Source organism: Miniopterus schreibersii (assembly GCF_964146895.1).
Source record: "Miniopterus schreibersii genome assembly, chromosome: 1".
Classification (NCBI taxonomy): Eukaryota; Metazoa; Chordata; class Mammalia; order Chiroptera; family Miniopteridae; genus Miniopterus; species Miniopterus schreibersii.
This window is the reverse complement of record NC_138101.1, coordinates 120,675,100-120,695,900: the sequence shown is the minus strand read 5'-3', so window position 1 is coordinate 120,695,900 and position 20,801 is coordinate 120,675,100. Positions and strand designations below refer to the sequence as shown.

General features: G+C 39.6%; 1 long non-coding RNA gene across 1 annotated transcript in view; it reads left to right on the top strand.

Annotated features, from left to right (window-relative positions):
- Window positions 1-20,573, top strand: part of LOC308558856 — a 43,017-nt gene extending 22,444 nt beyond the window's left edge. The window contains exons 5-6 of the long non-coding RNA XR_013999059.1: window positions 17,761-18,712; window positions 19,768-20,573. This is a non-coding gene — a long non-coding RNA (uncharacterized lncRNA). The remainder of the gene's footprint in view (window positions 1-17,760; window positions 18,713-19,767) is intronic.
- Window positions 20,574-20,801: the final 228 nt, after the last annotated feature.

Here is a 20,801-nt window from a genome sequence, read left to right as displayed (position 1 = left end):
TTTTCCCCAGTTCCTCTAGGTCTAGATCTCTGACATTTGAATGAATTCCTCTTTTACTTTCCCTTCATTTTCACAGATAAAATCTTTGTCAGTAGTTTGCAACAGTTGAGTAATTTTTTTGCATACTGTTTTATGCAATAGATGTTTTTATTGAACTTTCAAAATTACACATTTTGTTATAACCACTATTCTTTTTTTCCCTTTAAAAAAAAATCTTTATTGATTTCAGAGAGAGGAAGGGAGAGGGAGAGAGAGAGACAGAAGCACCAATGATGAGAGAGTCATTGATCGAGCCCACAACCCGGGCGTGTGCCCTGACCGGGAACCGAACCCCAATCGCCTGGATCCTAGGTCGATGCTCAACCGCTCAGCCACTCCCGGCTGGGCTTCTTTCCCTTTTTTTAAAATTGAATTTATTGGGGGTGACATTGGTTAATAAAACCATACAGATTTCAAGTGTACAACTCAATAAAACATCATCTCACACTGCATTTCTCTTTCTGCCATTTATTCCCCCTTTGCCCACTTCCACCTCCAACTACTGCTCTTTCCCTCTGGCAATCACTATACTGTTTTCTGTATCTTTTTTTTAAAACTTAATTTCTTCACCTTTTCCACCCAATCCCCAACCCCCTTCTGACAGTCTGTTTCCATATTTGTTTGTTAGCTTATTTTGTTCGTTAGATCCCTCATATAAGTGAAATCATATGGTATTTGTCTTTCTCTGACTTGTTCATTTCACATAGATAATAATTTCCAGGTCCATCCTTGCAAAAGGTAAGATTTCCTTCTTTTTTATGGCTGAGTAATATTCTATTGTGTAAATGTCCCACAGCTTTTTTATCCACTAATCTACTGATGAGCACTTGGGCTGCTTCTAAATCTTGGCTATTGTAAATAATGCTGCTATGAACAAAGGGGTGCATATATTCTTTTGAATTAGTGTTTTGGGCTTCAGATATATTCTCAGAAGTAAAATCACTGGGTCAAAAGGCAGTTCCATTTTTAATGTTTTGAGAAAACTCCAAACTGTTTTCCATAGTGGCTGCACCAGTCTGCATTCCCACCAACAGTGCACGAGTGTTCCCTTTCCTCCACATCCTTGCCAATGCTTATTTGTTGATCTATTGATGGTAACCATTCTGACTGGTGTGAGGTGATAACTCATTGTGGTTTTAATTTGCATCTCTCTGATGATTAGTAATATTGAACATCTTTTCATATGCATTGGCCATCTATATGTCCTCTTTGGAAAAGTGTCTATCCAGGTCCTTTGCCCAGTTTTTTTTTTTTTTTTATTAATATATCTTTATTGATTTCAGAGAGAGGAAAGGAGAGGGAGAGAGAGGTAGAAACATCAATGATGAGAAAGTCATTAATCGAGCCCGCAACCCAGGCATGTGCCCCAACTGGGAATCAAACCCCGATTGCCTGGATCCTAGGTTGACGCTCAACCGCTGAGCCATGCCCGGCTGGGCCCTTTGCCCAGTTTTTAATTTGATTGTTTGTGTTTTTGGTGTTGAGTTGTATAAGTTCTTTATAAATTTTGGAAATTAACCTTGTATCAGATGTATCATTAGCAAATATGTTCTCCCACTCAGTGGGTTGTTTTTTCATTTTTGTTGATGGTTTCCTTTGCTATGTAAAAGTTTTTTAGTTTGATGTAATCCCATTTGTTTATCTTTTCTTTTGTTTCCCTTGCCTGAGGAGCTGTATCAGAAAAAATATTACTCCAAGAAATGTCTGAGATTTCACTGCTTATGTTTTCTTCCCAGATTTTTATGGTTTCACAACTTACATTTAAGTATTTAATCCATTTTTACTTTATTCTTGTTTGTGGTGTAAGGAGGTATTCTAGTTTCTTTCTTTCTTTCTTTCTTTCTTTCTTTCTTTCTTTCTTTCTTTCTTTCTTTCTTTCTTTCTTTCTTTCTTTCTTTCTTTCTTTCTTTCTCCTCCCTCCCTCCCTCCCTCCCTCCCTCCCTCCCTCCCTCCCTCCCTCCCTCCCTTCCTTCCTTCCTTCCTTCCTCCCTTCCTCCCTTCCTCCCTTCCTTTTTTTTTCTTTTTTGCCTGTATCTGTCCAATTTTCCCAACACCGTTTATTGAATAAACTGTCTTTATCCCATTATATATTCTTGCCTCCTTTGTAAAATATTAATTGACTGCAAAGGTGTGGGTTTATTTCTGGGTTTTCTATTTGGTTCCATTGATCTATACACCTGTTTTTATGCCAATACCATGCTGTTTTGGTTATTATGGCCTTGCAGTATAGTTTGATATCAGGTAGCATGATACCTCCAACTTTGTTTTTCTTTCTCAAGATTGCTGAGGCTATTTGGGGTCTTTTTTGGTTCCATATAAATTTTTGGAATATTTGTTCTAGTTCCATGAGATATGCCTTTGGTATTTTAACAGAAATTGCTTCAAATCTATAGATTGCTTTGGGTAGAGTGGACGTTTTAATGATGTTAACTCTTCCTATCCATAAACATGGTATATGCTTCTACTTATTTGTACCTTCCTCAATTTCTTTCTTCAGTATCCTATAATTTTCTGAGTACAGATCTTTTACATCCTTGATTAAATTTATTCTTAGGTACCTTATTTTTATTGTTGTTGTTGCAATTATAAATAGGATTGTTCTCTTAGTTTCTCTTTCTGATAGTTCATTATTAGTGTATAAAAATGTCACCAATTTCTGAATATTTTGTATGTTGCTACGTTACTAAATTTATTTATCAGTTGTAGTTGTTTTTTGGTGGAATCCTTACGGTTCTTTATATACAGTATCATGTCATCTGCGGATAATGAAAGTTTTAGTTCTTCCTTTCCAATCTGAATGACTTTTATGTTTTCTTCTTGTCTGATTGCTGTGGCTAGGACTTTCAGTACTATGTTGAATAACAGTAGTGAAAATGGACATTCCCATCTTATTCCTGATCTTAAGGGAAAAGTTTTTGTTTTTGCCCATTGAATATGATGTTGGCTGGGGGTTTGTCATATATGGCCTTTATTATGTTGAGGTATGTTCCCTCTATTCTCATTTTGCTGAGAGTTTTTATCATAAATGGGTGCTGAATTTTATCAAATGCTTTTTCTGCATCTATTTACATAATCATGTGGCTTTTATCCTTCATTTTGTTTATGTAATGTATCATGGTTATTGATTTGTGAATATTGTACCAATCTTGTGTCCCTTGAGTGAATTCCACTTGATAACAGTGTATGATCTTTTTAAATGTATTGCTGGATTCGGTTTCTAATATTTTGTTGAGGTATTTAGCACCTCTGTTCATCAGGAATATTAGCCTGTACTTTTCTTTCTTTGTAATGTCTTTATCTGGTTTTGAAATTAGGATAATGTTGGCATCGTAAAATGAGCTTGGGAATCTCTCCTCCTCTTGAATTTTTTGGAATAGTTTGAGAAGGATAGGTGTCAGTTCTTTTTTTGAATGTTTGGTAAAATTTGCCTGTGAAGCCATTTGGTCTAAGACTTTTATTCACTGAAAGTTTCTTGGTTACTGCTTCAATTCCACTAGTTGTAATCTGATTCTCTGATTCTTTCTAATTCAGTTTTGGAAGATTGTATGTCTCTAGAAATTTATCTATTTCTTCCCGATTGTCCAATTAGTTGGTATATAGTTGTTCATAGTATTTTCTTATAATCTTTTGTATTTCTGTGATGTTAGTTGTTACCTTTCCACTTTCATTTCTGATTTTATTTATTTGGGTCTTCTCTCTTTTTTTTTCTTGATGAACCTGGTTAAAGGTTTGTCAGTCTTGCTTATCTTTTCAAAAAACCAGCTCCTGGTTTCACTGATTTTTTGTATTTTTGTTTTTGTCTCTATATTATTTATTTCCACTCTAAACTTTATTATTTCCTTCCTTTTACTCACTCTGGGCTTTGTTTGTAGTTTTTTTCCCCTAATTCTTTTAGGCATAGGGTTAGATTTTTATGTTTGAGATTTTTCTTGCTCCTTGAGGTAGGCCTGTAATGCTATGAAATTCTCTCTTAGTACTGCTTCCATTGTGTCCCATAGATTTGGGGTTGTTGTGTGTTCATTTTCATTTGTCCCAAGGTAACTTTTGATTTCTTCCTTGATCTCATTGTTAACCCATTCATTGTTTAGTAACATGTTATTTAGCCTCCATGTGTTTGAGTGTTTATCAGTTTTTTAAATTGTGATTGATTTCTAGTTTTATACCCTGTGGTCAGAGAAGATGCTTGATATGATTCCAATCTTCTTGAATTTATTAAGATTTTTGTGTGTGTCCTAACATGTGGTCTGTCCTAGAGAATGTTTCATGTGCACTTGGAAAAAATGTATATTCTGCTGTTTGGGATGACATATTCTGTAAATATCAATTAAATCCATCTAGTCCAATGTGTCATTAAGGTTGCTCTTGCCTTGTTGATTTTCTGTCTGGAAGATCTATCCATTGATGTCAAAGAGTGTTAAAATCACCTACTATTATTATTGATCTCTCCCTTTATGTCCACCAAGATTTTCTTTGTATATTTAGGTGTTCCTATGTTGGGTGCATATATGTTTACAAGGTGTATATCTTCTCGTTGGGTCTATTCCTTTAGTATTCTATAGTGTCCTTCTTTGTCTCATTATGGCCTTTGTTTTGAAGTCTATTTTGTCTGATACAAATATTGTTTCTCCAGTTTTTTTGTTTTATTTCCATTTTCATGGAATATCTTTTTCCATCTCTTCACTTAAGTCTGTGTGTATCTTTTGTTCTGAGGTGGGTCTCTTGTAGACAGTATATATATGGGTTATTTTCTTATCCGTTCAGTTACCCTATGTCTTTTGATTTGAACATTTAATCTATTTATAATTAAAGTTGTAATCGATAGGTACTTATTTATTGCCATTTTATTCTTTATACCTATGTTTCTCTCTACATATTTTTTCTTTTCTTCTTCTTAAAGAAGGCCCATTAACATTTCATGCAATACTGGTTTGGTGGTAATAAACTCCTTTAGCTTTTATTTTTTTCCTTTTTGCCTGGGAAGTTCTTTATTTCACCTTCAATTTTAAATGATAGCCTTGCTGGATAGAGGAGTCTTGGTTGTATGTCTTTTCTTTTCATCACTTTGAATATTTCATGCCAGTCCTTCCTGTCCTGAAGTGTTTCTGTTGAGAAATCAGCTAACAGTGATATGGGCTCTCCCTTGTAGATAACTAACTGCTTTTACTGCTTTTAAGATTCTCTCTTTGTTTCTAACCTTTGCCGTTTTAATTATGATGTGTCTTGGTGTGGGACTCCTTGGGTTCATCTTGTTTGGGACTCTGTGCTTCCTGGACTTGCATGTCTTTTTCCTTCACCAGGTTAGAAAAGTTTTCACCCATTATTTCTTCAAAAAGGTTCTTGATCCCTTGCTCACTCTCTTCTCTTTCTGATACCCCTGTGATGAAGGTGTTGTTATTCTTGATGTTGTCCCAGAGATCCCCTTAGACTTTCCTCATTTTTAAAAATTATTTTTTTCTTTTTGTTGCTCTGCTTGGGTGTTTTCTGTTATCTTGTCCTCTAAATTGCTGATTCGATTCTCTACTTCATCTAACCTGCTGTTGATTCCTTCTAGTATATTTTTCATTTCAGATATTATATTCTTCATTTCTGATTGGTTCTTTTTTTACAGTTTCTATGTCCTTTTTAATGCTTACTATCCCTTTGTTTAAGTTGTCACTGATATCATCCATTTTTCCCTGAAGGTTCTTGAGCATCCTCATAACCATTGCTTTAAACCAGGGGTGGGGAACATCCAGCCAGTATGCCGTATATGGCCTGCAAAATCATTTGGTTTGGCCCTGCCAACGCAATCGCAGGTGGGACTAGAAATTCAATAAATCTAGGAGCTTTTTTCATAGTTAAGTTTTAAGTTGATAATCTTGTATGGCTGACAAATGTTGTAAATATCCAAATAGTCCTTGGCAGGAAAAATGTTCCCCACCTCTGCTTTAAACTGTGCATCTGGTATCTTGGTTGCTTCCATTTTGTTTAAGTCTTTTTCTGGGCATTTCTCCTGTTCTTTCATTTAAGGCACATTTCTTTGTTTACCTATTTTGCCTGCCTTTTGGTGTTTGTCTCTGTGTATTAGGTAGATCTGCTATGATTCCCAAACTTGTTACGATGGCTTTATGATGTAGGTGTCTTGTGGGGCTCAGTGGTGCAGTCTTCCAGATCACCTGCACTAGGTGCTCCAGGAATGTTTCTTATGTGGGTTATGTGCTCCCTCCTGTTGTAGTTCACACAGTCAATGACTATCTGAGTGTTTGCCTAGAGCTTCTCCAGAAAAAGAGCACACCAAAGGTCCCTGCTGGGTGTAGCCAGCAGACCTTTTTGCAGGACTTGAGCTTGGCAAGGTGGTGTTGCTAGTAGTTGGAGGTCTGAGTTACTGCACTCCCCAGGCTGGTGCTGTAAGAATAGGAGTGCTAGACCCTGGGAAGATGGTGCCTGACAGCAGTGTAGGATAGGGACTCAGGACTGAGACTCAGTGGCTGAGCCTCCAGATCTCTTCTTGGGGCCACGCCACCCAGATCTTCTATTTATGACTCCTGTGTGTCCTGAGTTGCCTTCCCTCTACCAGAGCCCCAGGTGAGTGTCTGAGAGCAAAGGTCCTGTATGTTGGCTCTTTAAGACAGCACCTGCACCTGAGTTTCTGACAGACTCCCTCCTCTTCCAGGTAGACAGAGTCTCCACGATTTTCATCGTCAGATGCTATGCAGGCTCCTCTTCCTGGCCATGTTGCTCTGGGTTGGGGATCCTGGCATGGAGTTAAGACCACACCCTCCTCAGGGGGGACTTTTGCAGGCGAGATATCCCTCTGGCTTCTCAGCTGCTGCATGTGGGTGCAGGGACCAATCATCTCCATGTCTCCACCCTTCTTACCAGTTTATATATGGTTTCTTCAGTAAATTCTTGGTTATAATACTTCTGTTCAGCTGTCCTATTGGTTATTCAGGTTGATTGCTCTATAATTTAGCTGTAAATCTGATTTGGCACCAGGAGATAAGTGTAGTTTCCACCTACCCCATAGCCATCTTGGAATCTCCTAGATGCTTAAACACACACACACACGCCCTCCCATGTAGCTCAGTAGCTCGAGTATCAGCCTGCACACCAAAAGGTCACAGGTTCGATTCCGAGTCAAGGGCACATACCTGGGTTTCGGGTTCGCTCCCTGCTCCCAGTTGGGGCTCATGCAGGAGGTAACCAGTCGATGTGTCTCTCTCACATCAATGTTTCTCTCTCTCTCCCTCACTCCCTTCCACTCTCTCTGAAAAAAACATTGGAAAAAATATCTTCATGTGAGGATTAACAACAACAACAAAAAGACAAGCATTTTGATGATGATAAAGAAGTCATAAAAATGATCTTTAAGGGTTTGGCAACTAAGCAGAAAAGATACTCAACCAGCAGTCTGAAGATGGGCTCAGATCCTGGCTTCATCGTTTAATAGTTACTTCACTTCTCTGAGCACGTGTTTTCAACTGAAAAACAGAAAACACCTGCCTGATTGCTTTCTAAAATCATAAGAATCAAGTGAGCTATTATATGCCAAATGCAACGCATCACTGTTTCACTCTCCAGATGCACCAGAGGAATGGAGCGAGCAGAATGGATGCAGACACCGGGTCTGGATTTTTGACTGTTGCACCAGCTGGGCTTTTGCAACACTTGTCTCTCCTTGTTTTCCTCCTGCCTTCCTTGGTAGTCCCTCCTGCTCAGCTTCCTTGCAGGTACTCCTCCTGTTGACCTCCAATGACTGGAGTCCTCAGGTCTCGGTCCTGGGCCCTACCCTCTGTCTATGGGTCTCTCTTCAGGTGGCCTCAGTATTCCCTTGTTTTCTAATCCCATCTATCCGATGATGACTCCCAACATTACATTCCCACATCAGATCCCTTCTTTGAGTTTCATACTGGAATGTCCACCTGTCTCCTTGAGATGCCACCACTGAGGTGCTACACAGGAAGCTTCAATGTAACTATACAAAAGCAGTCCTAATGGTGTCCCTGTCCAGCAATGCCTGGGATGCCATCTGAGCCCACCCACCTTTGTTCTTCATTTGGCTTCCTTCTGGTCTTCCTGAGCTTATATTTCACTTTCTCTGGCTTACTTAGAGGTGGACCCATCTCACAATTATTCTGTCACTTTCCTTGCTCATTTTGTTTATTGCACATTTCACATGCTCTACAATGTTATTCATTTCTTGTTCATTTGACTATTACTGGTTATCCTTTCTAGAATTTTAGCTCCTTGAGGGGACCATGGCTCTCATTTACTTTTCTATGCCCAGGGCCATGCAAAATGTCTGAGCCATAGCGGCTGCTCAGCAAATACCGATGGACAAATGAAAGGGTGTCCTGAGCAGGTCATCTAATCTTGCTGAGATAATCCAGCCTGTTTTATAATATTAATAGAATTAGATGGAATACAAGATAATATAATTGAAAGAGCCTAGTCTGCTACCTGGCACATAGTAGGTATTTATTAAATGTTAGTAAATTTAAATTAAGTATTATCTCCCTCTCTCTTTTCTGGGCTATACATAGTAAGCATATAATGTGCATCCAAAAGCTCCTAATTAAATCTGGTGAGATGCACATCACATAGTTCTAAACTGAGTGTACCAACTGCAGGACTTACTATATATACAGAGGCCTTGGACTGTACTTTCAGAGACGATTATTCCAATGGTGTTTATCTTGATGGCTATTAGAGTTTGAGATCCAGTTATGTAGAATATACATTAAAGTGCAGTACTCGGTGTATTAGTCAGGGTTCTCCAAGTCAAAAAAGATAATAGAAGATTATCTATCTATCTATCAATCAATTATCTATCTATCTATCTATCTATCTATCTATCTATCTATCTATCATCTATCATCTATCTATCTATCATCTATCTATCAATCTAATATCTATGGGGTATGCCCGAAGGCTGGAAATTCAGGTAAGACTTGAAATTTCAGTCCTGAGTCTGAATTCCACAGGGCAGCAGCCTGGAAATGTGGACAGGGTTTTTATGCTTCAATTTTGAAGAGAATTCCTTCCACTTTGGATGAGGCCCACCACATTAGGGAGGATAATCAGCTTTACTCAAAGTTACAGATTTAAATATTAATCACACTTATATCTTCACAGAAACATCTAGACTGGAGTTTGACCAAACAACTGAGCATCCTGTCCCAGATACATTGACACATAAAATTAACCATCACGGTGGGCAAATATTTTAATGATCAGTTTTAAGAAGATTGAAATATTCTAATATTTCTTCAGTCCTAGGCTAAGTTTCATAGAAAATCAATAATACAAAGTCTTTATTTCTTCCTGATGCCTGCAGGAGTTTGTTATTGATTTTCTTTTTCTTTTTAGTGTCACTCTCTTGTTAACAGATTTAATACTTTAGAGGTGGGGAAAGGTTCCTAGTTAGGAGTTTATTTATTTATTTATCTTTTTATTTTATTTTTTATTTTATCGAAGGGAAGGACAGGAAAGAGAGACAGAGAAAGAGAGAAACATTGATGTGTGAGAGAAACATTGATTGATCGCTTCCCATGTGCACCCACCTGGGATGGAACCTGCAACCTAGGTATGTGCCCTGACTGGGAATCGACCCTGCATTTCCCGTGTATGGGATGACTCTCAACCAACCGAACCACCCGGCCAGGTCCTAGTTAAGAGTTTATTATCATTATCCACCCAGACTGGGAAGTCTAAAAAAAAATCTCTCTCCTAGAAATAAAGACAACTGTGTGTCATATTTTCCCATCTTGGATATTAATTGCTTATTATTTCATTCAAAAACCCCACAAGAATAAAACAAACAAAAGCAAACTAATTCTGAAGCTCCAGGTGCTATGCTGGATGCTAGTTACAATGACAAAGAAAATGTGGCTTCTGCTTTCTAAATGTTTTTTGCTGATTGTCACAAGGCCTCTTAATTCTCATGATTTGTTTAACTAAATAAAACAAAGCCACTCTATGAAACTGCAAAGGACATGAGAAGGAAGTAGCAGGAAAGACTCCCTAGCTTCTGAGATATTTATTAGAAGTTGAGTAGATTTGTTATAAAATTATATATAGCATTGTTCCAGCAGGAAACCATTAATTCAGAACAGTTCCAGGAATGCAGCGATGGTCCTTGTCAGATCTGATTTTCCCAGCCTGTGACTGCGTCCAGTAGATGGCGCCAAAGGACTCGCGGTAGCTAGGAGGCACTGGCTCCTGCTCCGAAAGCATAAAATGTGTTTATGCAAGGCCAGCATCTTAAGCAAAACACTCATACTGTTTGAGACCCCTTCTTTTTCTCCATTTTAGTGTGACATGTGGATCAAAATAAGCAGACAAGGAAATGGTTGTCTCTTCTGGAATGTGGTATATTGTGGAATAATGGAAATGTAGGCTCCCAGACACAGAGCTGGCACAGGGAACCGTGTGTGTGCGCGCGCGTGTGTGTGTGTGTGTGTGTGTGTGTGTGTGTGCACTCATGCTTCTGAGATTAAACAGTAAAGAATGGAAGTGATGAAAATACCTTTAAAAAAGGTAAAGAGAAAGTGCTGTAGAAAAACCTATAAAGAAAATTTAAAAGTTGGAGAAAATGAAAGAGAGAGAGAGATCTCAGTTGAGCATGAGACTAGGAACTTAGAAACTCCAGAGGATAGGATGCTATCCCTTTATTTCTTGTAGTCCTCATAACAGGTGACTTGAATTTCAATGAATATCATGTAAGTGGAAGCTTAGGAAAAAAGACACCAGATCATCTAGAACTAATTTAATGGAATTTCTTCATTTCAAGGGAATCTAACTTAGTGTTCACAAAGACTAGGAATGATCCAAACTACACTGTACCTGCTGGGGAAGGTGAAGTCAAAGCTTAGGTACCGAAAGAAAAAGCACACTACTGTGGAAAAAGAGAAAAGAAACAAGCAAAGTTGAGTGGGAATGGTAGACCTACTGGGTCCACTTTCTCTTTGCTTTTAAAATCTCCCATTAGGGGGAGGAGGGAAGAGGGGGTTATTCCTGCTGCAGTTGAAGGATTTATTGCTCAGTTTAGAAGCTGCTTCCAGAGCAGGACCATGGACTAGTTTGGGAAATGATTCCCTGTCTGTGTTCTCTGTCATCTATCCAGGGACATTTTAAAAAGGAAGACAAAGGAGAGCATCAATGAGAGATTCCCACGAGTGCACACAGGTGACTAGGGAGGACCAGACTAAGAAGCTGCTGTGTCTGGCCCCAAGAATGCTGCTTCTTCCAGGGTTTCCTGCAAGTTATAAAATTCCTAAGTGCAATGTTGCCACAGGAACAATATATAATGCATAGTAGTATACAAATATTATGGACTTTGCAGTTTACCACAATTCCAATTAATTTACAATGTTGGGCACTCAAAAGCTGAAAGTCCTTCTCTTCCAGGAGAGTTGATTTCTTACAAAGAGTATGATACCCAGGCTGTTGCCAGTTTGAACTGAATTATAAAATCTATGGAGGTGAGTGGTATTTAATCCAGATTATTCCAATTATTCAAAAAAATATCTTCTAAACACATTCTGATAAGCCAGTGGCTCTTAAATTTGTGTGCTAAAGAATCACCTGAAATGCTTGTTGAGAGGAAAATTCCTGGGCCCAACTCTAGATATTCTGTTAAAGGGATTGAGGGGGGAGCCTAGGAATTTGCATTTTAAACAGTCATTTCAGATGATTCTGATGCAGAAGATTGAAAGAGATCGCTTAGACTTAGAGAAACATTGCCTAAGCAAAGGCAGGATTGGTCAATCAGAAAGGTCTTCAAACTCAATTCTCCATTCATACATTTATTCATTTATTTTCACTTCTTCCCTCTCTTCTGAATACATTAATTAAACAAACATTGCTGGTGCCCTAACATTGTACTTGGTGATGTGGGGATTAGTAAATATAAAGAGACTCAGTTCCTGCCTGAAAGGAACTTATATCTAATGCCTGAGATATATATCTACCATCTACCTCAGGCATTTTATATATATATATAAATATACACACACACATGTATATATGTGTATATATATATATATCAGGCATTAGATACATATGTATCTATAAGGCATTAGATAGATTATATGTGTGTGTGTGTGTGTGTGTGTGTATCATTGTTGTTAATACTCACTCGAGGATATTTTTTCCCATTGATTTTTAGAGACAGTGGAATGGAGGTAGGGGGAGAGAGGGAGAGACATTGCTGTGAGAGAGACACCTGTTGATTGCCTCCTACACGCACCTTGACCAGGGTCAGAGATGATCCTGCAACCCAGGTATGTGCCCTTGACTGGGAATCGCTAAGCCTTCAGTGCGAGGGCCTATGCTCTACCCACTGAACCACACTGGCCAGGGCATTAGATATATTATACATGCGCATATATATCAGGCATTAGATATATTTATATATATATCAGGCATAATATATCTAATGCCTGATATATACATGAATGACAATGTCAGGTGGTAAATATTGAATTTGTAGAAGTGATGCCATTTTCTTGTTTTTTTCATTATTCTGATACCAACTGGACCATTTTTTACTTTAATAAGGTGAGTTGCAGGAATTTAGAAGAAAGTCATGTCAGTGTGAGCTAGTGTGACGGGGAAAGGAGGAGCGGCTCAGGTAGAGGGGGTGACATTGCCAAGGCCCTGAACGATGAGGATATTTGAGAGGAAGAGTATTAGCTTCCTAGCATACTTATTAAGCAAGATGTTATTTATATCTCTAAGCCTATACTAAAGATAGCAGGGTGGCAGAGCAAGACCAGGGATTAAGACTACAATCTTATTAATGACCCTCAGAGGAGAAATAAAGGATGAGAGAAGCCAGAAATTCTTGGATCAGCAACATCATTTTCTTGTTTTTTTCATTATTCTGATACCAACTGGACCATTTTTTACTTTAATAAGGTTACAAATGACAGGAACGCTTGACATGACATGTTTATTATATATGTCCTGTCCTTCTCATAGATCCATATCTATTTCATCCAGCTGTTTTCAAAGTTAAAACTATGATTATAAGACACATAAAGTGTACAGACAATTAGCCCCCTAAGAAGAGGGTTAGGGCTGTTTGAGACCAAGGAAGAAAGATTAGTCTAATTAAAAATCACTTTTTATTTAACAAAGAGATCTGTATTCTTTAATTTATGTTTAGATATATCTTTAGCTATATTTTGCCTATCTCATTACATGAAAGGAATTTTAATCTAGCTACCTTGTTCTCTGTCTCTAGCTATTCTTGCCAACATCCTACAAAGCACTGAAAACAAAATTTCTAAGCCATTTTGTCTGAGTTCTCTGAGCATGCAGACAGGTGGTATTACTGTATCCTTATGCTAGGTGGGAAAGGTCAGACTCTGGAGCCAGACAGTTGTTTTGTCGTTGTTGTTGTTAATCCTCGCCTGAGGATATTTTTCCCATTGATTTTTAGAGAGAGGAAAGGAAGAGGGGGGAGAGACAGAGAGAGAGAGACATCGATGTGAGAGAGACACATCAATTGGTTGCCTCCCACACACACCCCAATAGGGGTGAGGGATCGAACCTGCAACCCAGGTATGTGCCCTTGACTGGAATCGAACCCGTGACCCTTCAGTATGTTGGCCGACACTCTAACCATGGAGCACACTGGCCAGCGCCAGAAAATTGGCTTTTTAATCATAGATACGTCACTTACTATCTGTGTGGCTTTGGTGAAGTTACTTAACCTTCATGTGCCGAGGTTTCCTCATCTGTAAAGTGGCCATAAATAGAAGTTCTTATGATGATTAGATGAATCCATACATATAAAGCACTTGAAACAGCCACACCCATAGTAAGGGCTCAAGCCATGTTAGCTACTGTCATGAGCTCTGGTGCTGAGAAACATACACAAGAGCAAGTTTCATGGGAATAGAGGCAAACTGAGAGGTATTCTATTAATATAGACTTATAATTTATTTGTAAATAAATATATATTTATAAATATGTAAATTATTTATAAATATATAAATAATTACTTATATACACATAATTATATATAATTCATTTATAAATATATAAATGATTACTCTATTAACAATATCAATATAGCATTAATTAATGTAATCAAATAAATTATATTAATAAATCTTATGTCAATATTTTATATTATAATTTATAAATAAATTACAATTATATAGAAATTATTCAGCAGTCCCCCAAGAAATAACTACTTACATCTTTCCTTGTAACAGAAAAGGTTTAAGACTATAAGAGTGCATAATATAAAATCATATGGCACAGATATTAAATATGAGACTAGCAAGGGTAGGAACATAAAAGAGAACTGGAGAAGAATCTAGTACAAAAATGCATTCATGGCCTCCTATGTGCATGCAATGGGTGGGTCACACATTTGCCTCTAAGCTTTCTACTAACCATTGTCAAAAGGGAAACCTGATCAGTTATTCACAAGGTAATGAGGCCAGTTGTTCAGGAGAAACACAATTACTCACACAATTAATTACACAATTAAGACCAGAGAGGATACTCCCAACAGTCATCTATAGGATGAGGCTGTGTAATATAATAAAATCGTTTTCAACGTCTTTTTAACAAATGAGCCAAAGGGTTTCACAGGGCTGCTCCTATAACAGTCTTCAGATCATCACCCAGGCGCATGTCAGTAAAGGCAGTTCTATCAGGCATGGAATTGTGTGGCCCAGGGGCCCAGCTCTCTGTCGATTCTGCTCTACGGAGAGGAGGGTATTGGAATGCCTGGAGCACCCATAACTTAAACTCATTCCTAGTTGTTTGGTTTCTTAAAACACAATCATGACTGTCCTCTCATTTCATCTTCAGAAACCTCTCTGAGACAGGGCATCAAACCCATTTTACAGATGAAGAAACTGAACACAAGAATGGTTGGATAGCTAGGATATTTGAAGGGAGGATTTTACCTGCTAACTCCCAAGCTCTCCCTAATCTTTGGCCATGCCTTCATTCCCAGACATCTTAGAGCCTTGTTCTCTCTGCCTTACCTCCCATTCATTTTTCTAATCCATTAAAATCTGATTTTTATGTCTGCAACTGCATTGAAATTGCTCTGGCAAAAGTTGTGAAATCTATCATCTATCTGTCATCTATCTATCTATCTATCTATCTATCTATCTATCTATCTATCTATCATCTATCTATCTATCTATCTATCTATCTATCTATCTATCTATCTATCATCACCTATCTATCTATCATCTATCTATATCATATATCATCCTTACCTGAGGACGTGTTTATTATTAATTTTAGAGAGAGAAGAAAGGGGGCAGAGAGAGAAACAGAGAAGCATCAATGTGAGAGAGAAATATCAGTCAATGGTTTGCCTCCTGTACACACCCCAACCCGGGATTGAACCCACAACCTAGGTATGTGCCCTGACCGGGAATTGAACCCTCAAACTTTCGGTGTATGGGATGACGTTCCAACTTACTAAGCCACCCAAACAGGGCGTGAATAATATTTTTGTCAAATCTGGTGATCCTTTTTTCAACTTTTTTGGGTTGTTTAGTTTGAAACAATTATTCAGTTTTTGGCATTCTGCCCTCCTTTGGCTTTGGAGCGCTCATTACTCCCGGTGCCCCCGCCCCCCTGCTTCCCCTACCACTTCTGCTCATGGTCTTATGAGCAACTCCTTCTCTCCACCCACTGCCCAAAGGTTGGAGATCCCCAGGGTGCCCCCTTCGGCCCTCTCCTCATCTCACTCTATGCATTTTCCCCAGGAGACCCAATCGTCTCTCATGAAATCAGCGCCATCAAACATTAATTCTCAGACTTACACAGTAGGGTCACATCTTGTATGGGGTTGAGTTCTAAGGTCAGTCTCTGATGTAAAAACAGCATTTCCTCAACATAAAACTTGTTCATTGTTTTTTCAGTTGAATAAGAGGTAAGAACGCAAGCTTAAGTTGGGAGCCATTGTGTAGGAGAAAAGATTTCTTTAAAGGCCAGAATTATATTTAGCGTGGTGACATGTTCATATTGTGAGGACATACAGGGAAATGAGAACATTAGGAGGAAGAACAGGTTTACACATCGCATTTCACAGTCAATTTAGGGCCTTCAGCCATGGGGTGAATTGGCAGAAAGAAAAAATTTAAATAATTCTTCCCCTCGCTCCATTTATCTATTTATTTAAGAGCAAGTACTCACAGGTGAATTTGCATATGTGAATGATGATTCCATGTGTCCCTACAAACTCTGTGTGCCTATTAGCCATTGTCATTTGGTTGTCCCACAAGATTTCAAACTCAGTATGTCCAATATTTAATTAATTGTGTTTACATCGCACTGTTTTAGATATAGCAAGATACCCACTATTATTCCTGTATCAAAAATACTCCCATGTTTTAGTGGCTTAACCAATAAAAATTTGTTTTTCATCCGTGTAACAGCCCAAGGTAGGTGTTCTGGGCCAGGAGGTAGGGGTGAAATGGGGCACAGGCGGTCCTCTCCACACCTCATTTACACCCTCTGTTCCTCCCCATTTCTAATTTGTTGTTCCATCAGTATTTTGTGTCTCAGTTTCCTCTTTTGTAAAATGGGCCAACATTAGTAGTTTTTGCAGCGGTTGTGAAAATTGAGATAATTTATGCAAAGCGATTAGAATGTGCCTGACTTAGAGCTGATGCTCAAAAGTTGGCTATTATTGCTATTAATTAGTTGCAGGATTTGGTCAGCCACCAAGTTGCACCACGCTAGAAACTCTATTCTCTCAGCACCGACTCCCAGTCAGTCAGGAAGTCCTACTTACCTGATTAAAAATATATACATATTTATGTTTCTTTAAATGCAAGGAATAGGCCTCTGATATGGAAATCAAGGCAGTTGGATTTGGTTTTTTTAAAAAAGAAAGCAAAAGCCACTCTTCCTGGGGATCCATGGGTCATATAAGACTGTGATTGGGTTAGAACTCTTGGCTGAAACGGATCTAGAAAAGCCTTCTTGTTCCCTCATTTTAAAACAGAGGAAACTACAGCCCAGGTAATGACAAAGCTGAGACTCAATTCTAGGTTTTCTGATTCCAATCAAGTGACTCCTTGCTAGGTAAGCACCTTCACATAGTCCTCTTGATTTTCACTTCTGCGTTTACCTCCTACTTTAATTTCACAGGTAAGTAAACTAAGCCAAAATCAACCAAACGACTCCCCTCCCTCATCCTCACAGTCTTTGGTTGGTGTCTATTAAATGATGACAACTGCTGTATGAATTTCCCCTAATTTCCTATGGTTACCAAACCACTTCCATTTCCAGAGAATTTACTAAATTCTGATTCTTCTAGCCTGGTTATTTGGATCCCCAAGCTCAGAGCTGTCTCCTTTTCTGCTTTTTACTCTCAGCAGCAGATGGCACTGTGAACAAGTCTGGAAAGATGCTTTCCATCCTCAGGGGAAGATAAAGGAAAATGTGCTCAACTCTGCCTGGATTTTATAGGCACTCTCCTCTTCCTCAACCTGAGTGCTGACAATGAGTGTGAGCTGTGTGCTAACAGGAATAAGGAACACTGTGTGTGTAATTTATATGGTCCAGGACACTGTGGAACTTGCTTCCACACCTTCCTGGATGCAGAGCTGGACTATGTTTCCCGGTTCTGTTGTGGTTGGATTTGGCTGTGTGACTGAGGTGTGGCCAATGGAATCGATCAGAGGAAGTGATCTGTGCTATTTCCAGGCCTGGCTTATAAAAATCTCCTGTGTTTTTCTTCCTTACTAGCTGGATGTCCACGCCCAGGATGACCTTGGAAGTCATGGGTCAATGGTGGCAGAGTTGCTACTACCCCAGGTTCTTGGATGACTGCATGGAGCCAAGTACCCCATTGACTTGGACCACATCGGAGTGTTACCTGAGTAAAAATTAAACTGTAACATGTTTAGTCACTGGCATTGTGGGCTTTGTTGTCGCAGTGATTAGCTTACCTTTACTGATACAAAAATTAACTAATGAAACCCTTCTGCTCTGGGTGGTATTCCTGGGGAAAATGCTTAATGATATTTTAGAGGAAGCATCCAAGTTTGTGCACAATAGGGCGCCTTTTTTCCACTTTGGACTCCAAAGCGGAAGTGATTGTTCCCTGTCAAAGAGGGTTTTAAAGGCCTCCCAACCCCAACTGTTTCAGCAAAACGAAGGACTTGATTTGCAGACTGGAAGGCAGACGGCTATGGGAGAATGCAGATTAGCTCAGGATACAGACAGAGCCTATATCATGTTGTCAAGTTTGTTTATGAGTAAATCAGGTAGCTAGCCAGTTGCCAAGCACATTGGAGTGCAGTAGGTCTTTTAGTAGAAATAAAGGCACTGTCATAAGAATTACTCAGGATGGGGCTTGTCTTTAAAGCAGGCCACCAGCCATTTCTGCCCTCTCTGTATACACGAGCTTCTCCTACATCAAGAAGTGGATTCCGTCTCCCCTCCTGTTGAGTCTGTGGAGGTGATGTGGTGCACAGGAGGCTTCCACTCTTTTGGAACTCGGCTGCCATGTTGTGAGGAAGCCCATCTGAACTGTGAGGAAGACAGCCATGTGGGGAGCCCTCAGAGGGGGCCAGCACCGTAACTGCCTGTCATCTGAGTGAAGACTTCTTGGCTATTCTGGCCCAGCTAAGCTCCCAAGCTGAATGCAGCTGCATAGATCACAACCTGTACCATGTGGAACAGAAGAATTGTTGATGTAAGTTCAACCTACCCACAGAATCATGAGCAATACAAAATCATGTCAGGCACGAAGTTTTGGGGTCGTTTATCAAGTGGCAATGGGTAACCAGAGTGCAGGATAAGATAGAAATGCTCATTAGCAAGAGGTGGATGCTGCGGGCATGGCAGGAGGTAAAACACGATGGGGCAGAGAAGACAATCATTCAGCAATCAATTCTGAAGTCTCCTATGACAGTCTGTTAGGCCAGGGGGTCCAGAGGCCACTGAGATGCTATCACTGCCCTCACAGAGCTCCTAACAAAGCTGGGGGAGACAGAAATGCAAACAAACAGCTAGTTACTGGAATTGTATTGAGTGGGGGACCAAAAAAATGGAAGCAATCCATTTTTAAAAGCTTAAACTGAATTCATAAGGCAAGTAGGATTTGATTTGTAGCTGAAGGGGATTGCAGGAGGAGCAAAAAATGTTCCAGGCAGGGGGAGACCATGCTCATGCCAGGGAGTGGTGAAGCATGGTAAAGAGAGGGCATGGAAGTAGTCTGCAAAAGCTGGGCAGAGAGCAGGCAAATCAGGCGAGGCCCACCTTTGCAGAGTCCCCTTGCTCTTCACAGGCTGCCTGGCTGTGCTTGGTGCCATGAGTGCCAGAAGACACCTTAAGTTGTACGGCCTTCATGCCTGACCGTGGGGCTTACGAGGGGCAAACGAGGCAGCTCTCAGTTTGGTCTGAGTGGTGCACAAATAATGTCAGGTTCAGGTTTGTAAGGGACAAATGAATCAGAAATCAGCATCCCTACTTGGAGAAGTGGTAATCCTTCTGTTTCTATCACCTCTGGTTTTTCTCAAAAGCATAAGTTTGGGCTCTGTGTGCTTTTATTACATAAATCATTTTCAAACCCACAACCCAGGTATGTGTCATGACTGGTAATCAAACTCACAACCTTTGGTGTACGGGACAATGCTCCAATTAACTGAGCCACCTCGGCCAGGGCTCATCAGATGTTTTTATCTCTCTAATTTTGACCCTCTGACCTACAAAGCGAAACTAAAGTAATTCTACTTGCACTCTTTTCAGGCTCCTGGTATTTGAAAAAGAAGAATGAGTTATCTTTCTGAGGATGGAGGGGGAAAGCTCTGTTCCCTGACTCATCTTGTGTTTTGGGGACCAGAAGTGTCAAAATTGGGTGCATAAGTGAATCCATCGACGACCAGGGAAGTAAACATTTAAACTCCTTCTTTTTATTTTTATTGTGGTAAGAACAGTTAACATGAGATCTACCCTCTTGATAAGTTTTTTAAAATATATTTTTATTGATTTTAGAGAGAGAGGAAGGGAGAGAGTGGAACATCAATTGGCTGCCTCCTGCACGCCCCTTACTGGGGATGGAGCCCACAAGGGGGCATGGAGGAGATCGAACTGTCGACCGTTTGGTGCATGGTATGATGCTCAACTAACTGAGCCTCACCGACCAGGGCCCTTGACAAGTTTTTTTTGTTTTTTTTAAAGAAATTAAAAAAAAAAAAAAAATATATCTTTATTGACTTCAGAGAGAGGAAAGGAGAGGGAGAGAGAGAGATAGAAACATCAATGACAAGAGAGTCATTGATCGAGCCCACAACCCGGGCATGTGCCCTGACCGGGAATCGAACCCTGATCGCCTGGATCCTAGGTGGACGCTCAACCGCTGAGCCTCGCCCGGGCGGGCTTGACAAGTTTTTAAGTGCATAATGCAGTATTGTTAACTTTAGGCATAATGTTGTACAGCAAATCGCTTTGTGTTCTTTTATCTAAGCCATACTTCATATGTTATCAATGCAGATGAATAACTTATAAATAAAAATAAATATATGGAAGGCACCTGACCAAATCAGGTAGCAGTCAACAAAGTTTAAAGAGTATACTGTCTTAGTAGTTTGCGCCTTCCAGGCTACTCCGAAAGTCCCATAATTGGGGCTCTCCTAGCCTTACCCTCAGATGAGCAGCTTCACACCTTCCTCAGGAGGGAACCTGGGAAATGAGCCCATTCTGTCCCATCCTCCAGCACATTCCTTGGCTCAGTCTTTTTCTGTTTTGTCTTGTCTAGGCAGAACTTTTTAGTCCTGAAGTCT